This window comes from Macaca nemestrina, chromosome 6 (genome assembly GCF_043159975.1).
Source record: "Macaca nemestrina isolate mMacNem1 chromosome 6, mMacNem.hap1, whole genome shotgun sequence".
Classification (NCBI taxonomy): Eukaryota; Metazoa; Chordata; class Mammalia; order Primates; family Cercopithecidae; genus Macaca; species Macaca nemestrina.
This window is the reverse complement of record NC_092130.1, coordinates 75139018-75160142: the sequence shown is the minus strand read 5'-3', so window position 1 is coordinate 75160142 and position 21125 is coordinate 75139018. Positions and strand designations below refer to the sequence as shown.

Here is a 21125-nt window from a genome sequence, read left to right as displayed (position 1 = left end):
TAACAAGGTATTGGCTTTTATCAGGAAAGTTACTCAAAATAATTAAATAAATGCACAGGTCAATGAGAGACTTTGTTTTATACTGAGACCAACCTTCTTTAGCATTTACATTGTGTATTACTTCATATGGTAAGTTTGTTGGGGATGGACCATAAAAGAAGCTAGGAGAAGGCCTCATTCTAGAGCTGGCTGTATTATTTGATGTGGTTTATGGCTTTTGGTATATCTGAAAATTTGTTTTCCCTCTGTAAAATGAACATAATGGCTTTACTAATACTTAACGATATTTTCAAACCTACATTTTGTAAATTGTGAATTTACAGTGTGTCTAAAATCTAACTGCATTTATTATAATATTCACTATAGACAGCAATATTTTAAGTGAAGTAAATAATTTGGAATATTACATTTCATCTATTGTGTTCTAATGTATAATCTATAAATCATTTATCATCTTTTTATATCTGAATACTTTATCCTATTAAATTATGAAATATTTTGATATATCTATCAAAGTGAGAGCTTAAAATACAAAGAAAAGATCCATATTAGTGAAATAAATTTCATTAAATATCAGCAGGGAATCAAGTGTTAAATGTGGCTAAAGCATTTCTCCATCCCTGACATGACACAATTCGGATTATGCATTGTGAGAGAAAGTGTCTATGAGACATGTTCACCACAGTGGAACAGGAAAGTCTGCCTGAAGACAGTGGAGTGGAAAATAAAGGGCATAGGAGTGTGATAGACCAGACAAAATGACAAAGTCTTTGGTGGATTATAAGTCATTGAAAAAAAAAGTGAGAAGTGAATTTTAATTATTTACTTCAAAAGTAACCAGTATGAAATAATTTCATGATACTAGCATTTTAATATCATAAAGAGTTTTTAGCAAAGTTGTATATACTAGCAAACATTAGCTATATCTTCAATATACATTGTAAAATACTAGAAAAATATCCTCTGGAAACCACTTAGTGCAAATCGCACCACCAAATAAACTGGCAAATATGTCAATTATCTGAATTCATTATTTTTCACATAATAGTTTTAATTTTCTCCTGTAAATCATACCTTTTTTGATTCATTTGGTTGATGCCCGCATGTGAACTTATATTTATGAATGCTTCAAGATTGAAAACTAGGATTCTTCTGAATTTCTGAAGTGTGCTTGCTTTTTCCTCTAATCTGAACATAGATACTGTTTGAAATTAATGGTAGATACAAATTAACAGAGAGTTCTAATATTAAGGAAAATTTTGAGGACCTAAAATAAAATTAAAGGAACACACAAACCCAAACAATGAACAAAAAGCTTTACAAAAGGCAGTCTTGCCTTAAAAAGAGAGGATCTTTTCCCCCACTGAAATTGTACTTTTGGGCTTAGAAGTGACTTCTGAGAAGGCTTAACCATGAGGCAGGAGGGTCACATTTTCTATCATCATGAGTTTTGTAATAACCAAATGAATTAGAAAATCTAGGTTTATGGATTCAAGAGAAATAATAGTATCATTGAAAATATTGATTCTCTTCTCACTGAATAACTTTGGATATTTGCTGTTAAAGGAGTGATGACTTTTGATTCATTATTTATCACCTGGATGAATTCAGTATTCCCCTTCACATATTCTACCTTATGAGTAATAACTCCAGTTACCCTGGTCAAAAATACATATCTGGAATCAAATTAACAACATTTCAGATCGTGCAAACCACCTTCATGTTAAGCATCATTATTTCTAAGATTTGGGGACTCAAGAAGAATTAATTATTATTTGGCTTTTCAACATGACTGTATTGTGCAATAAAAATATAGATGATAGAATAATCACAGCAGTGTTGCAACTAAAAAATAGATATAGGCATAAAATCAGAAAGTAAACAAATAATATTTTAAGAATGTTTTATAAAGATAAACAACAGTTGCACAAGAAAAAAAAAAAGTAGTCCGACTAATAGGACAAACTTAATATTTTGCAACCCACAGGAATTTTTATATACCTCAACCTAATATCTCATGCAAAAGAAAGTACAACATACCACTTTATTTTAAAAGTACTCTTAGTGGGGGGGCGGAGCAAGATGGCCGAATAGGAACAGCTCCAGTCTCCAACTCCCAGCTCAAGCGACACAGAAGACCGGTGATTTCTGCATTTTCAACTGAGGTACTGGGTTCATCTCACTAGGGAGTGCCAGACAATCGGTGCTGGTCAGCTGCTGCAGCCTGACCAGCGAGAGCTGAAGCAGGGCAAGGCATCGCCTCACCTGGGAAGCACAAGGGGGAAGGGAATCCCTTTTCCTAGCCAGGGGAACTGAGACACACAACACCTGGAAAATCGGGTAACTCCCACCCCAATACTGTGCTTTAAGCAAACGGGCACAACAGGAGAGTATATCCCACACCTGGCCGGGAGGGTCCCACGCCCACGGAGCCTCCCTCATTGCTAGCACAGCAGTCTGCGATCTAACCGCAAGGCAGCAGCGTGGCTGGGGGAGGGGCACCTGCCATTGCTGAGGCTTAAGTAGGTAAACAAAGCCGCTGGGAAGCTCGAACAGGGTGGAGCTCACAGCAGCTCAAGGAAACCTGCCTGTCTCTGTAGACTCCACCTCTGGGGACAGGGCACAGTAAACAACAACAAAAGCAGCAGAAACCTCTGCTGACGCAAACGACTCTGTCTGACAGCTTTGAATAGAGCAGTGGATCTCCCAACACGGAGGTTGAGATCTGAGAAGGGACAGACTGCCTGCTCAAGTGGGTCCCTGACCCCTGAGTAGCCTAACTGGGAGACATCCCCCACTAGGGGCAGTCTGACACCCCACACCTCACAGGGTGGAGTACACCCCTGAGAGGAAGCTTCCAAAGCAAGAATCAGACAGGTACACTCGCTGTTCAGCAATATTCTATCTTCTGCAGCCTCTGCTGCTGATACTCAGGCAAACAGGGTCTGGAGTAGACCTCAAGCAATCTCCAACAGACCTACAGCTGAGGGTCCTGACTATTAGAAGGAAAACTATCAAACAGGAAGGACACCTACACCAAAACCCCATCAGTACGTCACCATCATCAAAGAACAGAGGCAGACAAAACCACAAAGATGGGGAAAAAGCAGGGCAGAAAAGCTGGAAATTCAAAAAATAAGAGTGCATCTCCCCCGGCAAAGGAGCGCAGCTCATCGCCAGCAATGGATCAAAGCTGGACGGAGAATGACTTTGACGAGATGAGAGAAGAAGGCTTCAGTCCATCAAACTTCTCAGAGCTAAAGGAAGAATTACGTACCCAGCGCAAAGAAACTAAAAATCTTGAAAAAAAAGTGGAAGAATTGATAGCTAGAGTAATTAATGCAGAGAAGGTCATAAACGAAATGAAAGAGATGAAAACCATGACACAAGAAATACGTGACAAATGCACAAGCTTCAGTAACCGACTCGATCAACTGGAAGAAAGAGTATCAGCGATTGAGGATCAAATGAATGAAATGAAGCGAGAAGAGAAACCAAAAGAAAAAAGAAGAAAAAGAAATGAACAAAGCCTGCAAGAAGTATGGGATTATGTAAAAAGACCAAATCTACATCTGATTGGGGTGCCTGAAAGTGAGGGGGAAAATGGAACCAAGTTGGAAAACACTCTTCAGGATATCATCCAGGAGAACTTCCCCAACCTAGTAGGGCAGGCCAACATTCAAATCCAGGAAATACAGAGAATGCCACAAAGATACTCCTCGAGAAGAGCAACTCCAAGACACATAATTGCCAGATTCACCAAAGTTGAAATGAAGGAAAAAATCTTAAGGGCAGCCAGAGAGAAAGGTCGGGTTACCCACAAAGGGAAGCCCATCAGACTAACAGCAGATCTCTCAGCAGAAACTCTCCAAGCCAGAAGAGAGTGGGGGCCAATATTCAACATTCTTAAAGAAAAGAATTTTCAACCCAAAAGTTCATATCCAGCCAAACTAAGTTTCATAAGTGAAGGAGAAATAAAATCCTTTACAGATAAGCAAATGCTTAGAGATTGTCACCACTAGGCCTGCCTTACAAGAGACCCTGAAGGAAGCACTAAACATGGAAAGGAACAACCGGTAACAGCCATTGCAAAAACATGCCAAAATGTAAAGACCATTGAGGCTAGGAAGAAACTGCATCAACTAACGAGTAAAATAACCAGTTAATATCATAATGGCAGGATCAGGTTCACACATAACAATATTAACCTTAAATGTAAATGGACTAAATGCTCCAATTAAAAGACACAGACTGGCAAACTGGATAAAGAGTCAAGACCCATCAGCCTGCTGTATTCAGGAGACCCATCTCACATGCAGAGACATACATAGGCTCAAAATAAAGGGATGGAGGAAGATTTACCAAGCAAATGGAGAACAAAAAAAAGCAGGGGTTGCAATCCTAGTCTCTGATAAAACAGACTTTAAACCATCAAAGATCAAAAGAGACAAAGAAGGCCATTACATAATGGTAAAGGGATCAATTCAACAGGAAAAGCTAACTATCCTAAATATATATGCACCCAATACAGGAGCACCCAGATTCATAAAGCAAGTCCTTAGAGACTTACAAAGAGACTTAGACTCCCATACAATAATAATGGGAGACTTCAACACTCCACTGTCAATATTAGACAGATCAACGAGACAGAAAGTTAACAAGGATATCCAGGAATTGAACTCATCTCTGCAGCAAGCAGACCTAATAGACATCTATAGAACTCTCCACCCCAAATCAACAGAATATACATTCTTCTCAGCACCACATCGCACTTACTCTAAAATTGACCACATAATTGGAAGTAAAGGACTCTTCAGCAAATGTATAAGAACAGAAATTATAACAAACTGTCTCTCAGACCACAGTGCAATCAAACTAGAACTCAGGACTAAGAAACTCAATCAAAACCGCTCAACTACATGGAAACTGAACAACCTGCTCCTGAATGACTACTGGGTACATAACGAAATGTAGGCAGAAATAAAGATGTTCTTTGAAACCAATGAGAACAAAGATACAACATACCAGAATCTCTGGGACACATTTAAAGCAGTGTGTAGAGGGAAATTTATAGCACTAAATGCACACAAGAGAAAGAAGGAAAGGTCTAAAATTGACAATCTAACATCACAATTAAAAGAACTAGAGAAGCAAGAGCAAACACATTCGAAAGCTAGCAGAAGGCAAGAAATAACTAAGATCAGAGCAGAACTGAAGGAGATAGAGACACAAAAAACCCTCCAAAAAATCAATGAATCCAGGAGTTGGTTTTTTGAAAAGATCAACAAAATTGACAGACCGCTAGCAAGACTAATAAAGAAGAAAAGAGAGAAGAATCAAATCGACGCAATAAAAAATGATAAAGGGGATATCACCACCGACCCCACAGAAATACAAACTACCATCAGAGAATACTATAAACACCTCTACACAAATAAACTAGAAAATCTAGAAGAAATGGATAATTTCCTGGACACTTACACTCTTCCAAGACTAAACCAGGAAGAAGTTGAATACCTGAATAGACCAATAGCAGGCTCTGAAATTGAGGCAATAATTAATAGCCTACCAACCAAAAAAACTCCAGGACCAGATGGATTCACAGCTGAATTCTACCAGAGGTACAAGGAGGAGCTGGTACCATTCCTTCTGAAACTATTCCAATCAATAGAAAGAGGGAATCCTCCCTAACTCATTTTATGAGGCCAACATCATCCTGATACCAAAGCCTGGCAGAGACACAACAAAAAAAGAGAATTTTAGACCAATATCCCTGATGAACATCGATGCAAAAATCCTCAATAAAATACTGACAAACCGGATTCAGCAGCACATCAAAAAGCTTATCCACCATGATCAAGTGGGCTTCATCCCTGGGATGCAAGGCTGGTTCAACATACGCAAATCAATAAACATAATCCAGCATATAAACAGAACCAAAGACAAGAACCACATGATTATCTCAATAGATGCAGAAAAGGCTTTTGACAAAATTCAACAGCCCTTCATGCTAAAAACGCTCAATAAATTCGGTATTGATGGAACGTACCTCAAAATAATAAGAGCTATTTATGACAAACCCACAGCCAATATCATACTGAATGGGCAAAAACTGGAAAAATTCCCTTTGAAAACTTGCCCAAGACAGGGATGCCCACTCTCACCACTCCTATTCAACATAGTGTTGGAAGTTCTGGCTAGGGCAATCAGGCAAGAGAAAGAAATCAAGGGTATTCAGTTAGGAAAAGAAGAAGTCAAATTGTCCCTCTTTGCAGATGACATGATTGTATATTTAGAAAACCCCATTGTCTCAGCCCAAAATCTCCTTAAGCTGATAAGCAACTTCAGCAAAGTCTCAGGATACAAAATTAATGTGCAAAAATCACAAGCATTCTTATACACCAGTAACAGAAAAACAGAGAGCCAAATCAGGAATGAACTTCCATTCACAATTGCTTCAAAGAGAATAAAATACCTAGGAATCCAACTTACAAGGGATGTAAAGGACCTCTTCAAGGAGAACTACAAACCACTGCTCAGTGAAATAAAAGAGGACACAAACAAATGGAAGAATATACCATGCTCATGGATAGGAAGAATCAATATTGTGAAAATGGCCATACTGCCCAAGGTTTTTTATAGATTCAATGCCATCCCCATCAAGCTACCAATGAGTTTCTTCACAGAATTGGAAAAAACTGCTTTAAAGTTCATATGGAACCAAAAAAGAGCCCACATCTCCAAGATAATCCTAAGTCAAAAGAACAAAGCTGGAGGCATCACGCTACCTGACTTCAAACTATACTACAAGGCTACAGTAACCAAAACAGCATGGTACTGGTACCAAAACAGAGATATAGACCAATGGAACAGAACAGAGTCCTCAGAAATAATACCACACATCTACAGCCATCTGATCTTTGACAAACCGGAGAGAAACAAGAAATGGGGAAAGGATTCCCTATTTAATAAATGGTGCCGGGAAAATTGGCTAGCCATAAGTAGAAAGCTGAAACTGGATCCTTTCCTTACTCCTTATACGAAAATTAATTCAAGACGCATTAGAGACTTAAATGTTAGACCTAATACCATAGAAACCCTAGAGGAAAACCTAGGGAGTACCATTCAGGACATAGGCATGGGCAAAGACTTCATGTCTAAAACACCAAAAGCAATGGCAGCAAAAGCTAAAATTGACAAATGGGATCTAATTAAACTAAAGAGCTTCTGCACAGCAAAAGAAACTACCATCAGAGTGAACAGGCAACCTACAGAATGGGAGAAAATTTTTGCAATCTACTCATCTGACAAAGGGCTAATATCCAGAACCTACAAAGAACTCAAACAAATTTACAAGAAAAAAACAAACAACCCCATCAAAAAGTGGGCAAAGGATATGAACAGACATTTCTCAAAAGAAGACATTCATACAGCCAACAGACACATGAAAAAATGCTCATCATCACTGGCCATCAGAGAAATGCAAATCAAAACCTCAATGAGATACCATCTCACACCAGTTAGAATGGCAATCATTAAAAAGTCAGGAAACAACAGGTGCTGGAGAGGCTGTGGAGAAATAGGAACACTTTTACACTGTTGATGGGATTGTAAACTAGTTCAACCATTATGGAAAACAGTATGGCGATTCCTCAAGGATCTAGAACTAGATGTACCATATGACCCAGCCATCCCATTACTGGGGATATACCCAAAGGATTATAAATCATGCTGCTATAAAGACACATGCACACGTATGTTTATTGCGGCACTATTCACAATAGCAAAGACTTGGAATCAACCCAAATGTCCATCAGTGACAGACTGGATTAAGAAAATGTGGCACATATACACCATGGAATACTATGCAGCCATCAAAAAGGATGAGTTTGTGTCCTTTGTAGGGACATGGATGCAGCTGGAAACCATCATTCTCAGCAAACTATCACAAGAACAGAAAACCAAACACCGCATGTTCTCACTCATAGGTGGGAACTGAACAATGAGATCACTTGGACGCGGGAAGGGGAACATCACACACCGGGGCCTATCATGGGGAGGGGGGATGGGGGAGGGATTGCATTGGGAGTTATATCTGATGTAAATGACGAGTTGATGGGTGCTGACGAGTTGATGGGTGCCCCACACCAACATGGCACAAGTATACATATGTAACAAACCTGCACGTTATGCACATGTACCCTAGAACTTAAAGTATAATAATAATAAAAAATAAATTAAAAAAAAAGTACTCTTAGTGATATTGAAAACTTAAGAGTGTAGAAATAACAATCTAAATCACTGCCAAACATTTGTTATACCAAAATGTATCACTCATTTACTAGTTTTCCACCCTACATTTTTAAAACAATAATCATAATAACTGAGTACTGTTATAAATAGCTCTTGAGTAGAATTTCTATTATACTCTTTTAAAATTAGGGAATACATACTGTTTAAACTGAGAAGGTGTCAGTTCTCTTAAAATTAATGCACAAATATTCATATTACAAGGTTGGATGACTTTGATCTCTTTATATTTATAAGATTTGATCTATCAAAGTTGTCTGAGACACCACTATTAAGTTGAGAAGTAATAAAAAATAACCAAAACCTCCAACATATTACACCAGTCAAAATAGGTCCTGAACATACAGTTTATTACCCCTACATTACAATGTTTTAAAATTGCAATTATATTAATTCATTTTCTTCTTGAATGTTTAACAGATATATTTGTTATCAATAGTGTGTAATTAATATCATGATGCAGAAAAAAGGTATTAGATATTTTAAGTATAATTATGTTGCAGTAAGTCAGTATTAAATAGTCTTTTAAAAAAAGCTATAATAACATAAGTCACATGCTGTTCACTGTGTTTTTTTGTGTTAATGTGTTTGTTTTCCATAGAAGTGATTTGGTAATTATAATTTTGTAATATTTGGCACTGTCTAATGAATGCAGAAATTGATTAAAGGAAATAAACCTTATTTCTCTTTTTGGTCCCCTAGCACATAACATTACAGGTAGCATTGTACAGCACCCTGCTGAGTTTTAAAATATTCACATGAAGGAAAAAGAAAGAAGCAGAAACAGAAGAAGCAGAGACAGGTAGAAGCAGGAGGAGAGGAAGAAGAATGAGAAGGAGAAGAAGAAGAGGGAGGAGGAAGAGGGGGGGAGGAGGGAGAAAAGAAGAGGGAAGGAGGAGAGGCAGGGGAAGGGTGAGGAGGACGAGCAGGAGGAGGAAGTATTTTAGGCTACTGAGTTACTGAATGTTAGTTTCTACTGAAATTAATTATCTCTTACTGGTTTACAAAAATGTTAAATCTGTACTGAATGAGTATAAAGATTTAGTGGTATTTGTGAAAAAACATATATTTATATTAGTTTTTCTTTAAATTTGAATTTTGAGATCATTTTTCTCATTAGGTTGTGATCATTTTATGATTTATCTAATAATAAAAATTCTGCTTTTTGTTTACATGCATAATTTGCAACTGAATCAACTTCAGGTTAGATAAGTTGATAAATAATTTATTGGAACTTTCTTTTTCTTCATTTGTAAAGGCTTTGTCATTATTAAGTCTGACTTGGACTCTTCAAACCTTAGTGACTCACCCCAAATCAGTTTTGTTAGTGTTGTATATTTTAATGTATGCCACCTAATAATTCATCTACATGCTTTCCTACTCCCTTTCCTTCATCACAAAAGAAAGCACTTTTCATATCAAAGCACATTTTGTAGATAGTTCATTTTTGCATGTAGAGCATGTAGGAGTGTCATCAGTACATCGCATAGACCTTCAATAAATTCTTATTTAATTTCCTTGAGGTTACATGGTTTGGGGCCCAAAATTTAGTCATGTGGAAAACATAAATATTATAAATTTAAAAAACAGCAGTGATACAAATAAGCTTAAGTGACTCAAGGACTAAATACAATCACGTGAGAAATAAATTCCAACTGCAATAACTATATACATAATTTAAAACTAAAACATGGTCCATATCTGCTCTTTGCTAATCATGTTGATAATGTTTGTTTATATCACAAATGTACATTACATAGCGTTACTGAAAACCTGCTTATTCTGTTTTTGTTCTCAAAGAAAATGAAATACTAGCCTGTGGTGGGCTATTGTATGCAATGAATTTGGCCAGTACAAATGTTAATGGTCATTAAAATAGTCTACAGTTCAGTACGCAAAGCTGCGCCTACTCAATCTAGAAATAAGAGAAACATGTAGTGAAAAATCATCAAGGAACTGTAAATCTGAGCATCAATGTAAGTTTTTTAGTTACTGAGTTTGAAACTATTTCCCCAACCTCATTGTGGTACTGTCCTCTTGTGTGTCAGGATGATTACATATGAGCACAAAATGGCAAATGCTAAATTCAAGTGGAGAATACAGCTAGGCCCGGGGCAATCAGTCAATCAGGGAGATTAACTAAGGCATCTCCTCTTATTCTACTGTCTGTTCAAATCTTCCTCTTTACATATTTCGCATATCAATTTTGGACTATTCTTCGAAAATATTTTGGGTATTCTCTACATTTCTAATATTTTTATTTTTTGTGAGTACATAATAGGTATACATATATATGGGTTACATGAGATATTTTGATATAGGCATGTAATATGTAACAAATACATCAAGGTAAATGGGGTATCCATCACCTTAAGCATTTGTCTTTTGTGTTACTGACAAATTATACTCATAGTTATTGTTAAATATACAATTACATTTTTTTTTTTTTACTATTGTCACCCTGTTATACTAGCAAATACCAGGTCTTATTCATTCTTTCTAACTATTTTTTGTACCCATTAACCATCCACCCTACACCCCACTATGCTTCCCAGCCTCTGGTAACCATCCTTCTGCTATCTTGAAGAATTCAATTATTTTCATTTTTAGCTCCTTCAAATAAATGAAAACATGTGAAGTCTGTTTTTCTGTGCCTGGCTTGTTTCACTTAACATGATGACCTCCAATTCCATCCATGTTGTTGCAAATGACTGAATCTCATTTCTTTTTATGACTGAGTAGTACTCCACTGTGTATATGTACCATATTTTCTTTACCCATTCATGTGTTGAAGGACACTTAGGTTGCTTCCAAACCTTGGCCATTGCGAACAGTGCCACAACAAATATGAGAGTGAAGATATCTTCCCAATATTCTGGTTTTCTTTCTTTTAGATATACACCCAGCAGTGGGATGGCTGGATCATAGGATACCTCTATTTTTAGATTTTAGAAGAATTCTTCCCCAGCTGTTCCCCAACTCCGAACTGTTCTTCATAGTGATTGCACTAATTTACATTTGCACCACCAGAGTACGAAGATTCCCTTTTTCCACATCCTCACCAGCATTTGTTATTTCCCAAGTTTTGGGTCAAAGCCATTTTAACAGGGGTGAGATGATATCTCATTATAGTTTTGATTTGCATTTCTCTGATTATTAGCGATGCTGGGCACCTTTTCATATAACTGTTTGCCATTTGTGTGTCTTCCTTTGAGAAATGTCAATTCAAATCTTTTGTCCATTTTTAATTGGATTATTAGACTATTTCCTATAGAGTTGCTTGAGCTCCTTACATGTTCTATTTATTAATTCTTTGTCAGATGAGTAATTTGTAAATATTTTCTCCCATTCTGTGGGTTGTCTCTTCACTTTGCTGATAGTTTCCTTTTTGGTACAGAAAAATTTTTAACTTGATATGATTCCATTTGACTCCAGGAATCTTTGCACACACAAATGTCATGGAGAGTTTCTGGAATGTTTTTTGTTAGTAGTTTCATAGTTTGGAGTCTTAGATACAAGTTTTAATCCATTTTGATTGATTTTTGTATTTGGAAAGAAATAGGGATCTATTTTATTAAACAGTCCCTCCATGGGTTGACATCAGCTGAGTTTAGCCTGGGTTTGCTTTCTGTTGTGACTGGATAGCACTGAGTTCAATGTAATGTCTCACAATTGCTGCACTCTCCTTCGCCACGCACACAGATGCTCTTTCTCCATCATGCAGCCACTGCCATGGGATGGTGGAGAGGTGATGCTGTCGACCCAAAAATGTCTTTCCTACCCTCTTCAGTGCTTCTTTTAGAGACAAGAAATTAAAACCTGGTACTGTGAGTGCTTAGTTAGTTTTTGATTCCTACGAAGGTGTATTTTTGTGTAGATAGTTGGTTAGTGTCCTTGTTGGGCGAATGATTGGTGGAGCCTTCCATTCAGCCATCTTGCTCCACCTCTCTCCCCATTGTTTTTATTTAAGTGGTTACCACCAGAACTCTAAATATTCTGTTTATACCCCTGAGTGATATTGACAATATTCAACAACTTGTACTTCATAGGTACTCAACAATTAGAATGCCTGTGCTGCCATTGTGTTCTGGCTGAACATTATTCTAATGTTTATAAATATTATATGTAATATATAAATTATATTACATATATTATATATATGCCTGTATATGTATATGTGCATGTATATGTATATAAACTTGAAAAATACTGAGTAAACAGATGTTGGCAAGGTGGTGAAATAGAGGATTTATACCATCAATCCCCTTGCAGATGTATCAATTTTGACAGTTACCCATGGATGAAAGTATCCTTGTGAGTGTCCAGCAGTCCAGCAGAAAAATTTCCGCACACTATTGGAGAAAAAAATCTGAGAATCAATGTTAAAGAAAAGTTTCACTGTACCTGTCACCCTTCCCTCTTAGTGCTAAGACAGATTCCATACATTTACAATTTATCTAATAAGGGAAAGTGAGAAATTAGTGGGTAAGCACCCAGCTTCCCCAGTTATGTGAGATGTCCAAGAAGCCCACTTCATTATTGCCACACCAATAATACTTAGGTAATTAGTGCAGTTAGCTGGTTTGGAGATGCTGGGAACAGGGAAGAGAGTACATGGACCCTGTTAATAACCTCGTAGCCTACAAGAACCCTGTTCATACACTGCTTGAGACACTTCACCTAGGTATCTCCCGTAACTGGCCAATGGGCAGTCCATACACTCTATGTGCCTCACCAGCACCCAACCAGGCTTGCTCTCCCAGTATGCCCACACAAATAGAAAGTGTAAGCATCTCCTTCTACAGAGAACTGGTATAATTCTATGGGAATAAAAAAGTCAGAAACTGGAGAATTTCAGGGCACTGGCCTATTGAAAACAAATGGGAGGCTCTCAGCATAGGTTTTGACTGATGGAGGAAAGACATAATATCTTAAGTATTCTCCCAGGAAAGGAAAAAAGGTATGGAGTAAAACAAAAATTAAAAAAAAAAAAAAGAAAATCACAGAAAACAAAAGAAAAGAAAAGGTCTGAGAGAGCTTCAAAATCCCTTGCCTAACTGGTGAAGGCATTTTCCGCTTGAAGTTAGAAAAGACAGGAGAAGATGATAACTGCTTCTTCAAAGTGAATATAGAAACACAAAACTTCAAGGAGCACACACGAAAAAACAAAACAAGGAAACATGACACCACCAAAGGAACACAAAAATACTTCAGTAAACGTAGGAATCTTTATACATTGTTTGTGGGATGCAAATTGGTATAGCTATTACAAAAAATAAATGAACGGTATGGAGGGTCCTCAAAAATGTTAAAAATAGAACTACCATGTGATTCAGCAGTCTCACTTCCGGGTATATATCCAGAAGCATTTTGTTAGAAAGAATATGTTTTCTCCATTGGATGTCTTGGCACTCTTTTCAAAAATTATTTGAACATATATGTATTTGAGGGTTGATTTGTGTGCCGTACATTCTATTCTGTTGGTGTATTCTGTCTCTATACTAGTAATATACTAATATGTTTACTTTTGCTTTTTAGTATATTTTGAAATAAGGAAGTATGAGTTATCTAGTTTAGTATTTTTTTTTTCAAAATTGTTTTAAGTATTAAAGGCCCCTTGAGATTCCATCTGAATTTTAGGATGTGTGTTTTTTCTATTTCTGCAAAACAATTCATTGAGATTTAGATAGGGAGTGGGTTGACCTATAGATTGTCCTGAGCAGAGTGGATATTTTAACAATATCATGTCTTCCAATCCATGAATGTGGAATATGTTACTATATATTACTACTATAAATATATGTTACTACTATATTTTTTTTCAATGTTTTTAGCAATGTTTCAGAGTTTACATGGTACAAATTCTTTACTTCCAAGGTTAATTTCTAATTATTTTATTATTTTTATACTATTACATGTGGATTTGTTTTAACAATTTCTTTTCAGATTTTTTTTTATTATTTGTATATAGAAGTGCAACTAATTTTTGCATGTTGACTTTGTATTCTAATATTTTGCTGAGTTTATTTATTAGTTCCAGCAGGAGTTTTTTCGTGGATTCCTTAGGGCTTTCTACATAAACAATTATGTTGTCTTCAAGCAGAAAAAATCTTACTTCTTGCTTTCCAATTTGAATTCCTTTAATTTCTTTTTCTTGCCTTATTGCTTTAGCTAGAACATTCAGTACAGGCATAACTCATTGATACAGTGGGTTTGGTTACAGACAACCACAATAAAGTAAATAACTCAATAAAGCAAGTCAAAAGTTTTTTTTTTTTTTTTGGATTCCTAGTGCATGTAAAAGTTATGTTTGCACTATACTGTACTCCTTTAGGTATGTAATATAATTATGTCTTAAAACACCAATATATAGATACCTTTATTAAGAAATACTTTATTGCTAAAAATTGCTAATGATCATCCAACCTTAAATGAGTTGTAATTTTCTTGCCTGTGGAGAGACTTACTGCTGACTGATGAAAATAGTGGTTCCTGAAGGTTGGGGAGGGTGTGAAATACTCTTTTAAAAAGACAAAAATGAAGTTTGCTATATTAATTGATACTTTCTTTAAATAAATATTTCTTTTTAACATGCTGTTTGATAGCATTTTACCCACACTAGAACTTCTTTCAAAATTGGAGACAATATTCTCAAACTCTCCTGCAGCTTTATCTACTATTTTATGTAATATTCTAAATCCTTTTGTTGACATTTCAACAATGTTCACAGTATCTTCACCAGGAGTAGATTCTATCTAAAAAAAAAAAACTTTCTTTGCTCATCTATAAGAAGCAACTCTTCATTTGTTAAAGTTAACATGACATTGTAGCTTCTTCTAATTCTGGTTCTCTTTTTATTCTGCCTGCACTTCTAATCCTTGTTCTCTTATTATTCCCACCACATCTTCAGTTCCTTCCTCCTATGCAGTCTTGAATCCTTCAAAGTCATCCATAAGGTTTGGAATTAACTTCTTCCAAACTCTTGCTAGCGGTGATATTTTGAGGTCCTCTTATGAGTCATGAATGTTCTTAATGGCATCTAGAATGGTGAATTATTTTCAGAAGGGTCTTTTATTTCGTTATTTACTTATTTATTTATTTATTTATTGAGATGGACTCTCATTCTGTCACTCAGGCTGGAGTGCAGTGGTATGATCTCGGCTCACTGTAACCTCCACCTCCTGGGTTGAAGCGATTGTCCTGCCTCAGCCACCCCAGTAGCTAGGATTATGAGCGTGCACCATCATGCCCAGTGAGTTTTTGTATTTTTAGTAGAGATGGGTCTTCAACATGTCATGGCTGATCTCGAACTCTTGGCCTCAAGTGATTCGACCACCTTGGCCTCCGAAAGTGCTGGGGTTACAGGCGTGAGCCACCACCCCTGGCCACGGAAGGTTTTAAATAAAATTTGCCCAGATATATCACAGGAAACTTTATCTATGGGAGCTATCACCTTAGAAAATGCATATCTCAATAGTAAGACTTGAAAGTGAAAATTACCCCCTGATCCATGGGCTACAGAATACATTTGTGATAGCAGGCATAAAAAGAACATTAATCTTCTTATACATCTTCCAGAGCTCTTGGGTGACCAGGTGCATTGTCAATGAGCAGTAATCTTTTTTTCTGAGCAGCAAGTTTCAACAGTGGGCTTAAAATATTCAATAAACCATGCTGTAAACATTTTTCAGGTTTTGTAATTTTATCTACAGAGCACAGGCAAAGTCAATATAGTGTAAATCTTAAGGGCCGTAAAATTTGGGAATAGTACAAGAGCATTGGCTTCACTTAATGTCACCAGCTACATTAGCCTTGAACAAGAGAACCAGCCTGTCTTTTGAAGTTTTGAAGTCAGGCATTGACTTCTCTGTGGCTATGAAGGCCTTAGATGTTATCTTCTTCCAGTAGAAGGCCATTTCATCTGCATTGAAAATCTATTGTTTAGTGTAGCCACTTTTGTCAGCAATTTCAGGGAGATTTTCTGGATAGATTGCTGTCACTTCTACATTAGCATTTGCTGCTTCACCTTGCACTTTTCTATTATGAAGATGACTACTTTCCTTAAACTTAATGAATCAAGCTCTGATAGTTTTAAACTTTTCTCCTGCAGGTCACTCACCTCCTATGAGCCTTCATTAAAATGTAGACAGTTAGGACCTTCCTCTAAATTAGGCTTTGGCTTAAAGAAATTTTGTGGCAAATTTCTATCCAGACCCCTAGATCTTTTCCTCCATTAACAATAAGGCTCTTTTGTTTCCTTTGTATTTGTGTGCTCAGTGGGGTGGCACATTTAATTTTCTTTAAAAACTTTTCCCTTGCATTCCCAATTTGGCAACTATTTGGCAGATGAGGTTAAACGTTTTTGGTCTGTCTTAGTTTTTGACATGTCTTTCTCACGAAACTTAATCATTTCTAGCTTTTGATTTAAAAGTGAGAGAGATATTACGTTCTTTCACTTGAACACTTAGAGGTCATTGTAGGGTTATTAATTGGCCAAATTTTAATATTGCTGTGTCTAAGGTTATAGAAAAACCTGAAAAAGGGAGTCGATATGGGTGAAGAGCCAGTCTGTGGAGCAATCAGAACATACATTTATTGACTAAGTTTGTCATCTTATATGGGTACAGTTGGTGGCACCTCAAAACAATAGCAATATCAAAGATCACAGATCACAAACTACATAACAGATGTAATAATAATGAAAAAGTACAAAACAGTGTGAGAATTAGCAAAATGTGACAGACACACACAAAGTAAATGCTGTTGGAAAAGTGGCACTGATAGACTTGCTCAAAGCATATTGCCACCAATCTTTACTTTTTAAAAACTGCAATATAGTGAAGCATAATAAAGAATACAATGAGGTATGCCTGCACTATATCAAACAGAAGTGGCAAAAGTGACATATTTGTCTTGTTCATGATCTTAGGGGGAAAGTTTTCAGTGTTTTATCATTAAGTATGATATTTGCACTGGATTTTTCATATATGATTTTATTATGTGGAGGTAGTGTCCTTTTATTCAAAGTTTATTGAGTGTTTTTATCATGAGAGGGTGTTGAATTTTGTCAAATGTTTTGTCTTCATCAGTTGAGATGATTTTATAAAAATTCTGTAATGTGGTATATTACACTGACCCAATTTTCATATGCTGGACAATCCTTGCAATTCAGATATAAATCCCATTTGCTCATGAGGTAGAATCATTTTAATATCCTGCTGAATTCAGTTTGCAAGAATTTTGATGAGAATTTTTGCATTAATGTTCAAAAGCTATATTGACATATAGTGTTTGTTTTTTCTAGTGATGTTTTTGGCTGAATTTGGTACCAGGGTAATGCTGGCCTCATTGAATTATTTCAGAAATATTACCTCCTATTCAATTGTTTGCATAAGTTTGAAAATAATTGGTATTAGTTCTTTAAATGTTTGGTAGAATTCATCAGTGAAGTTGTCGAGTTTAGAGCTTTTCTTTTTAGAGAGATTTTTCTTCATTAAATTCGATCATTTTATTGTTTGTGTTTCTTCATTTTTTTCTATTTTTTAAATATTGTCTTGATAAGTTTTGTATTTTTAGAAATTTGTACATTTTATCTTGGTTATCCAATTTATTTTGGGACAATTGTTTATAGTACTGTCTTAAAATATTTTTTTATTTCTAGGTAAGGACTAGACTAATTAAACTAAAATAGTCTAGCTATAATTTTCTCAATTTTATTAAACTTTCGAGGAACAAATTTGGTTTCAGTGATTCTCTCTATTGTTTTTCTATCTCTTCACTAATCTTTACTATTCTTTTCCTTCTGTTAGCTTTGGGTTTAGATTGTTCTGTTTTTTTTTTTTTTTTTTCTAGCCCCTTAAGTTGTCCAATTAGGTTGTTGATTTAAGATTTTTCTAGTTTATTAAAATAAGCTTTTATATCTATCAATTTCCCACTTAGCATGCATCCTATAATTTTGGTATGCTGTATTTTTGTTTTCATTCCTTTTTATGTATTTTCTAAATTCCTTTTTATTTCTTTGATATACTAGTTGTTTAGGAGTGTATTTTTTCATTTCTATAAATTTGTATATTTTCCAGTTTCACTTCTGCTATTGGTTTCTAACTTTATTCTGTTGTGGTCAGAAAAGATACTTTGTGTGATATCTCTCTTTTTAAATTTATTGAGACTTAATTTGTGACCAAATATATGTTCTATCGTAGAAAATGTCCCATGTGCAGTTAAAATAAAGTGTATGTTGTTCTTTTGGAGTAGGGTGTTCTGTATATATTCATTAGACATAGTTGGTTCAATGTGTTGTTTAAGTCCTCATTTCTTTAAGTATCTTCTGTCTGGGTATTTTATCCATTCTTGAGTGGAGACTTGGAGTCTCCAACTATCATTGTAAAACTCTCTTTTCTCTTTCATTCCATGATTTTTTTTTTTTTTTTTTTGCCCATATATCTTGATGGTCTGTCCTTAAGTATGTAAACTTCTATAAATGTTTTATCTTCTTCCTGTATTGAACCCTGTGTAATGTCCTTCTTTTTCCCTTGTAAACTTTTTTGATATAAAGTCAATTTTGTTTTTAATATAGCCATTTCTGATTTCTTTTGGTTACTATTTGCATGCAATAATCTTTTTCTAACTTTTCACATTCAATCGGTGTGTTTCTTTAGATTTAGTTTCTTTTCTTTTTTTTTTTTCTTTTTTTCTTTTTAAGTGAATTTCTTAGACACAGTATATCTCTCTTCTTATCCATCGTGCCAATCTCTGTCTTTTAATTGGAGGGTTAAATTGATTTTCAGGGGAGTAATTACAGATAAGGAGGGACTTCTGTTATTTCACTACTTGTTTTTATAGGCTTTACTCCTTTTTTGCTTCTCATTCCCTGCATTATTTTCTTCTTTTACGTTTAGCTGACTTTTTTGAATTGAAATGTTTAATATTTTCCTCCTTTTTCTTTGTGCATGTACTACAGCTATATATTTATGGTTACTATGGGAATTACATTTGACATTCTAAAGTTATAACACTCTAATTTGAATTTATACAGCTTAACCTCAATAATATAAAACTCTGCTTCTTTACTGTTTCATTGCCAACACATTCAGTTGTTTGGTATTCTTATGAAATACACTTTGGTTTATGTGTATTGATATAGCATGTACAAAGTTTTCTGATATCTCATTCTCCTTCCTCAACTACCATCAGCAATACTGATATAAGAATTTCTGCTTTAGTGCATCTGTCTTTACTCAGGGAGCCTTAGACCAACTTAACTTAGTGCAGTATTCTTTGAGGGCTCATTCTACAGGTTCAGATTGGAGGTAAATACCTCATGTATACATGTAATATGGGTTAAAAGGGTGGGGTATGCAAACCTGAACTATAGTTTTGCCAAGAATATTTTAATCTACCATCTAAATTTTAGGTATTTTCCTCCCTTCTGCTTATGAAACCTGAGGATTTCCAGAATTTCTGCATTGTTTTCTACTACAAGACATCTTTTTGCTTATAAAGTGAGATGTGATCCCTTCTATTCTAATTCTCCAGTATTATGCTGATATATCTCACTTTTGCCTCAATGTTTTTCTGAATGTATATCTCCTTGAATATAGTTAATGTGACTTAAATAGTTTTGAGAAGGGAGAATAATCATTTATGTGATCTCATTCTTAAGTTAGTTACTGACTCATTTTGGTTAATTAGGAAATAATGTTATTCTGAAATTGTTCTGGAAACACAAATTGGTTACATTACATGGCAGTCTAGATTCAGCTCATCTTATGGTTCAATAATGTTCTTAAATAATATGATTAACATTTTCCCCTAAAATGGACAGAGTGTTATTCATAACACTAATATTACTCATTCGCACAGACAAATCATTTATATTTACTTTAATGATATTTATTGTCTTGTGGTTATTTCATAATGGAGAAAGTTGATTTAGGTTGGAAAGCTTAGAAAATAAATTGAAACTGATATGATTAACACGTAAATATATTCAAAATATGCACTGTAATTTCTAATTTTAGGAATATTTAAACTACAAAGGAACATAGTAAATGAGATCACCAAGGAAGCGATGGCAAAGAGACAAAAGTAGAAGAAAAAGTATCAAACATTGTTAAATCCCAATAATCATGGACTATGTATTAGAAACTGTAAGTGTAGTTAGAAAATAGGAATAAAAATAAGGTCGGAATGTTCATTGTTACTTATTTTTTTGTGTGTGCCACACAGGTAAATTGCTTTGAAACAGGTAATTCAATTCTAAATTTATGTTGTAAATCAATTTTTGAAGTACAGTAAATTTATGAAACAAAATCTAGTAAATTTGGTAATAACATAAAATTATAAATCAATATTAATAGAAAATTTATATATATGTATATGTATGACATGTATATATTCTCCTACTACATACTGAGTTCAGTACAAATAACAGATCATGGAAGAAGAAATATATAGATAATTGTACCCGTGTTCTGCCACTACTAGCTGTGGCACCTTTGGCAAGTAAATGTGTTACTAGTGTAATGCCTATGTGACATAGTTATTAATAAATTTTTATCCCATTGCGGCTCTCCTCATCTTTAAGAAACAAGATGCTTGCAGTAAAATGTTTCCATTATAATCAGACCACCTGAGGCTGGTTAGAACCAAGATAGCCAACCAAAGGATTTCAAGAAACCCCCAGACTTCTAGCTGGGCGCGGTGGCTCAAGCCTGTAATCCCAGCACTTTGGGAGGCCGAGACGGGCGGATCACGAGGTCAGGAGATCGAGACCATCCTGGCAAACACGGTGAAACCCCGTCTCTACTAAAAAA

At 35.4% G+C, this 21125-nt stretch overlaps 2 long non-coding RNA genes across 2 annotated transcripts in view; one reads left to right on the top strand and one right to left on the bottom strand.

Annotated features, from left to right (window-relative positions):
* The window catches only part of LOC105471086 (uncharacterized), a 180486-nt gene that overhangs the window by 110725 nt on the left and 48636 nt on the right, over positions 1–21125 (bottom strand). The window lies entirely within an intron of this gene.
* LOC139363586 (uncharacterized) lies at positions 9011–20474 on the top strand. Its single transcript, XR_011624246.1, has 3 exons — positions 9011–9112; positions 10111–10286; positions 20331–20474. It is a non-coding gene; the product is annotated as an uncharacterized lncRNA (long non-coding RNA).